This window comes from Lactuca serriola, chromosome 1 (genome assembly GCF_051521515.1).
Source record: "Lactuca serriola cultivar US96UC23 chromosome 1, Lser_US96UC23_V15, whole genome shotgun sequence".
NCBI classification, from domain to species: Eukaryota; Viridiplantae; Streptophyta; class Magnoliopsida; order Asterales; family Asteraceae; genus Lactuca; species Lactuca serriola.
In genome coordinates this window covers 192,821,782-192,827,760 of record NC_136408.1, presented here as the reverse complement: position 1 = coordinate 192,827,760, position 5,979 = coordinate 192,821,782, and positions in this window count along the sequence as shown.

Sequence of the window (5,979 nt, the reverse complement as noted above, 5' to 3'; positions counted from 1 at the left end):
ATAATTGTTTTTATAGTATAGTATAACCGTAAATGATCCAACACTTTTGCACGTATTTTTAAATTTCAATGCTCATTTCATAAGATCATTAGAAAAAGCTACATGTTATGAACTTAGACAGGATGTGTTTACTCTGGATGTGTTACAAGTGCCTCAAGTACCTAGATCAGGTTTTGTTTGGGATACCTAAAGGTCATTTTGTCACAAATTATCATGTTATACATGGTACATCCAATCTCAGGTTTGTTGCTTTTCGTATGTTATACATGGTACATCCAATCTCTGGTTGTTTCTTTTCGTATTTCCAATGTTTTGAACTATGGCTTGATTGATTCCCTTTTCCCTATGAATCCATAACTTATATATGCTAAGATTGAACTGATGTATGCTTGTTCAGGGTAACTTTGGCTGATCAGATCACTTATGATGCTTTCTATGTCGTTATTCCTATTGTCTCTCTATTTCTTTCAAATATATTTTTCAATTAGAATTGATGAAGGGAAGGAACAAAACAGGGGAAATACAAATTAATTGTTTGATGCTTTATGGATTGCACAACATCATGATTAAATTAGTGGTACTACACAACATGTGGCTAGATCAAAGATTCAGAATGGTTGGCGATAGATCAAAAGGAGGTGAAAACTAGTTGTATTTTATCAAAACTTTATCTTTTAAGTGTGTTTATTGTGTGAAATTATCAGATTTGTCGTGTTGAAGACATAGTTGTGAATAACATATTTAAGGGGTGTTAAAGAGAAAATCACATTTTCACACCAGGAGCTTCTGGAACAAATGCAGTTGTAATTAGAGGTGCATTAAGAGCTGAAAGACCATAGTTGATTCCTATAATCTTACCTGAAATTTTGAAAAAGCAACCCCCTGAATGCCAAGAGTTACTTTCAAAAGTAGGATTTTAGTTTTTACTTTTATTCATGCAAATTTATGTTTTTACCCTTGCTAAAGTAGATGTGTTACTTTTTGGCGTTTCTTTGTAGCGCCTGATTCCTGGTATGTGGAAATTTGTTTAAGTGTTTGCATTCTTAGCCTTGTACTCGGCGAGTGGTAGGCCCGACTCGTCAAGTAGAGTCGGGACCCGGGACACGTTTTAAGTTGGCGACTCGGCGAGTCCGTATTCTGGACTCGGCGAGTCACCGCTGTTGGATGAAACCCTAAGTTTCAGGGGTTTGCACCCTATTTAAACTCTCTTTCCGCCCCAATCTCGCCCCCATTCACCCTCAGAGCCCTATATCTCGTTCAAGCTTTGTTTTCTTGTGAGTTTAAAGCTTTTGGTGTGTCCTCTTGAAGTTTTGGAGTGGGAAGAAGAGTAGATCAAGAAGAAGAAGAGGAGGTCAGGCATCTTTGAGCTATCTCAGTGTGTTTCCTAAGGTATAACTCATTTTCCCCCTTGTTTTCATGGTTATTGTCCCTTATAGCTCCATTAAAGTCCTCTTTGAACCATTTCCAAGCTTGTGTATGTTTGAGGGTTTGTAATAAGCTGATTGACCTTTAGATCTAGGCATGGTTGAGTTCCAGGAGCTCAAATCTACTGTCCTTTTGGAACCATATTGCATGAAAGCCCTAGATCTACCCCTTTTGGTGCATTTTGGACCTTAAAACCCTCATGGTTGTCTATTTACACGTAAAGTTGGAAACTTTACGTGTTAATCAACCCCCAGGATCACGAATCTATGTATGGCATGAGTTGGATTCAAGAAGAATCGACCATATAGTAATTGCATGGTAACGACTCGGCGAGTCGTTCATTTGACTCGGCGAGTCGGTTCGCGAGTCTCCGAGTTTGTCCCCTTTTCGTTGTGTCGAGTAGAGTAGTGAGTCCTGAGTGGACTCAGTGAGTTGGAAGCCGAACTCACCCATGAAGGAACTCGGCGAGTCAATGCCCTGACTCGGCGAGTTCAAGGCAATCTTCTTAGATCAAGAACAGACTCGACGAGTTGTTCATACAACTCGGCGAGTCACAGCATAAAGTGCTCATCGAATGAAGATGAACTCGGCGAGTTGTTCATACAACTCGGCGAGTAGGATGAAGAACTTGGACACCAGTTTAGAAGGAGAACTCGTCGAGTCAACGCCTAACTCGACGAGTAGAGACGGGATACAGGTCAATCGATTGAATAGGGACTCGGCGAGTTGGAGAGCTAACTCGGCGAGTCGGGTCAACTGAAAGTTGACTCTGACCTTGGCTTACGACTTGGTCAAGGGTAAAATGGTCATTTTACCCCAAGGGACAGTTAGCAGTGATTGATTGAGTGTTTTGTGGGAATTATAGCCGGGAGATTTCCGGAGTAGTAGCAGCAGCAGCAGGCAGTTAATTCCCACGCAGATCAGCAGCTTCTTCGAGGTGAGTTACCTTCCAGTAGCGGTGGGTCTACGGCCACAATGTCGGCCCACCAGTAGGAGTTGTATGTAGATGATTGTCTCTGTGATATTCATCTAGGGATTACTACTACCTGTGTTATGTTTATGTGATAGTATGATATGTTGCTATGTGCTAGTGACAGTAGGGGGAGATTGTCCCCGAGATATCCGGTCGGTAGGGCCGAAGGGGTAGTCATACTCAGCCATGTTAGATAGATTCTGATATTATGATACATGTTATGTGGTAGTAGTAGAGGGGAGAAATAGTTCCCCAGTATCCGGTCGAGAGGACCAAAGGGGAGGCCAGCACCCAGATATGTTAGGCAGTATCCGGTCGAGAGGACCGAAGGGGAGGCCAGCACCCAGATATGCTAGGCAGTATCCGATCCAGAGGACCGAAGGGGAGGCCAGCACCCAGGTATGCTAGGCAACGTCTGGTCGAGAGGACCGAAGGGGTAGGTCGGGCACCCAGATATTCCTAACAATATATGTATGTTATGTGATTATATGGTATGTGGTACAGTGGGGGAACTCACTAAGCTTCGTGCTTATGGTTTTCAGTTTTGGTTTCAGGTACCTCTTCTTCGAAGGGGAAGGAGCCGGCGCGGTAGCGGTACATCACACACACGCTTTGCTTTCCGCATCATGAGATCCTCCTGGGAATTTGTGCTCTGACACTTTAATGTTTTATAAAAAATGTTTCTAAACACACAGTATCTTTTGTGAAATGATAGCATCGTCGAGCCTTTTATTTTTAATGTTTTGCCATGTACTTGTTTTAAAAATGATAATGTTAGCTGGTATTTTTGGGGCGTTACATTCTTTCAGGTGATGAATGTGATTGAAAAACCCATAATGCTCATTTCCCATTGATTGAAGCTCGTAGGTGTGTAAAATCTTAAAAAATAAGCCTTTTTGTTATCATTTATTCACACATTTAACTTGTTTATATTACTATAAATCTTTATTTTGATTTGTTTCAGGTTATGTAACATGGATATAGTATCTTAGGAATGGGCTCCGACATTTGATTAAAGTTCTATGTCCACCTACTCCAACGATGATTCACTCATCGAATCTGTCGGTTTCCATATACCTTTATAATTTCAATGCCTATTCCTGGAAGGTAAATTTATTCTTCACCGTGAAATGTAACCGTTTACACACATATAAAAAAATATTTGTCTCACTACTCAATTCCTTGGAATTCTAGTTGGTTAGATATTTATATGTGAATTCTATGTGCTATATTGACATGTAAATATTGCATTACGATTCACATGTGAATATTACAAGATATATCCATATCTGAATATAATATGACATATTCACATGTAATCATAAGTGAATCACAGAAGAATTACATGTGATTCACATGTAAATAATATATGAATCATATGTAATTAACATATGAATCACATGCGATTCACATATTAATCACATTTGATTGACATGTAAATCACATATGATTTACATGTGAATCTCATGTGATTTACATGTGAATCAAATATAATTAATGTATGAATCACATGTGATTCACATGTAAATCACATGTGATTCATATATGAATCACATGTGAATCACTTACGATTCACATGCAAATAACTTTTGATTTACATGTAAATCACATGTAATAGCACATGTGATTCACATGCAAATCACATGTGATTCACATGCAAATCACATGTGATTCACATGTATATCAAATGTGATTCACATGTAAATCATATTTGATTCACATGTAAATCACATGTGATTCACATATTAATCACATGCGATTCATATGAAAATCAAATGTAATTTACATATGATGTCCTATGTAAATGTGATTCATATGTGATTCGCATGTGATTCATATGTTAATCACATGTGATTCATAAGTTAATCACATATGTATTTTTGTGAGTGTCTTTGCATCAATCATTTTTTTTAATTTTCTTATTGATTTGGAAGAAATTATGGTGAATATTGAAGAGGTGAAATGATAAATTGAAGAAAATATGGAAATATTGACACGAAGACATGAAAATGCTTTTAAATTTTGTAGCATTTTTATTGTTTTTTATATTTTATTTTGCATCGAATAGAATACTTATTTTATTGTGTTTATAGATTAGTAAATAAAATGAGTGTTCTTATGATTTCCTTACAAATATTATAGCATATGAAATATGCATATATGCATTTGTAAAAATATGCATGTATGTACCTAAAATGTTGATTTGTTTGGTTAAAAAAATATAGTATTTTTTAAATATTTCTGTTTTTTTTTTTTAATTTATTGATTTTTAAATACTTTTAAAAAAGTTGCAGCTTAAAAAAAAACTTTTTTTCATTTTTTTTTCAAAAATTCATATTTTTTATAAAAAAAAATTAAAAAATCTGCACTTTAAAAAAAAATCGAAAAATACTATTTTTAAAAAATTCTGAAAATTTGATTTATTATGTAAATTTTTAGACATTTCTATTAATTTTTCCAATAACACAAAAAATTAAAGACTAAATGAGATTGGTAAGATGATGATCATGACCCTTAATGAATTAATTTTGATCTGAGGCTCCACTTTTAGTTTTCGGTTTCTCGGGAAATTATAACTGTCAACCAATCTCACCCAAATATATATATATATATATATATATATATATATATATATATATATATATATATATATATATATACACTAGATAGGTTATAACTCATGTGTTACACCCACAAACTTGAACGGCGGAAACATTCGGGGGCGGAGGACGTCATGTATAGTATCACAACAATTGCAGAATAGTAATCAAAGTACAAAAACCATGTATTGATGAAGTATAAGTTTTTACATATGTTTCAAAACATTGTATATTGACACCAAATAGGATAAACAAAAGTTAAAAGACATGAGCCTATAATACTCCGTCTTCAAAAACTCGTGGATGTACCTGTTTTAATGGTTTCCTGAGAATACAAGTAATTTGAGAAAAAATGTCAACATTTAAGTTGGTGAATTCATAAGAATTTATATGAAAATATATGATATTAGATGAGATGATATAACATTTGTTTCCAGAAAATCCGACATTTTCTATAAAACTGAGTTGTAAGTTCTTTTTTTCTATGTAATCGTATCTATCCGAAAAATCCTATATTTTCCATAAAATTAAATTGTAGTATTATATGTATATTCTAATACTAAAAAGTACAAGTGTATATGTCATACTTAATTTCGTAACATGTAGTTTTATTAAAAAAATAAGAGGGTGTTTGGCATTGCTTTGTAAACAACTTTTAGACTTTTTACTTTTAGGAAAAATCAAAAAAAAAAATCTAAAAGTTAGTTGGGAAGTTATAAAAGATATTTTAAAGTAACTTTTGGCAAAGAAAAAAACCCCCCTCTTTCAAAAGTCATGAAAACGTGACTTTATGTAACTTTTGAAAAAAATAGAAGTAAATTACATTAATACCCTTAAACTTACCAGTCACTAAACACTCTCCCCACTCAACAACATTAAATGTCCTTTTTGCCCCTCAAAAGCTAATCTAAACATATTTCAAAAAACTTCTTTTAGAAAAAGTTCTTTTACCAAAAGTCCTTTTACAAAATGAACTTTTCA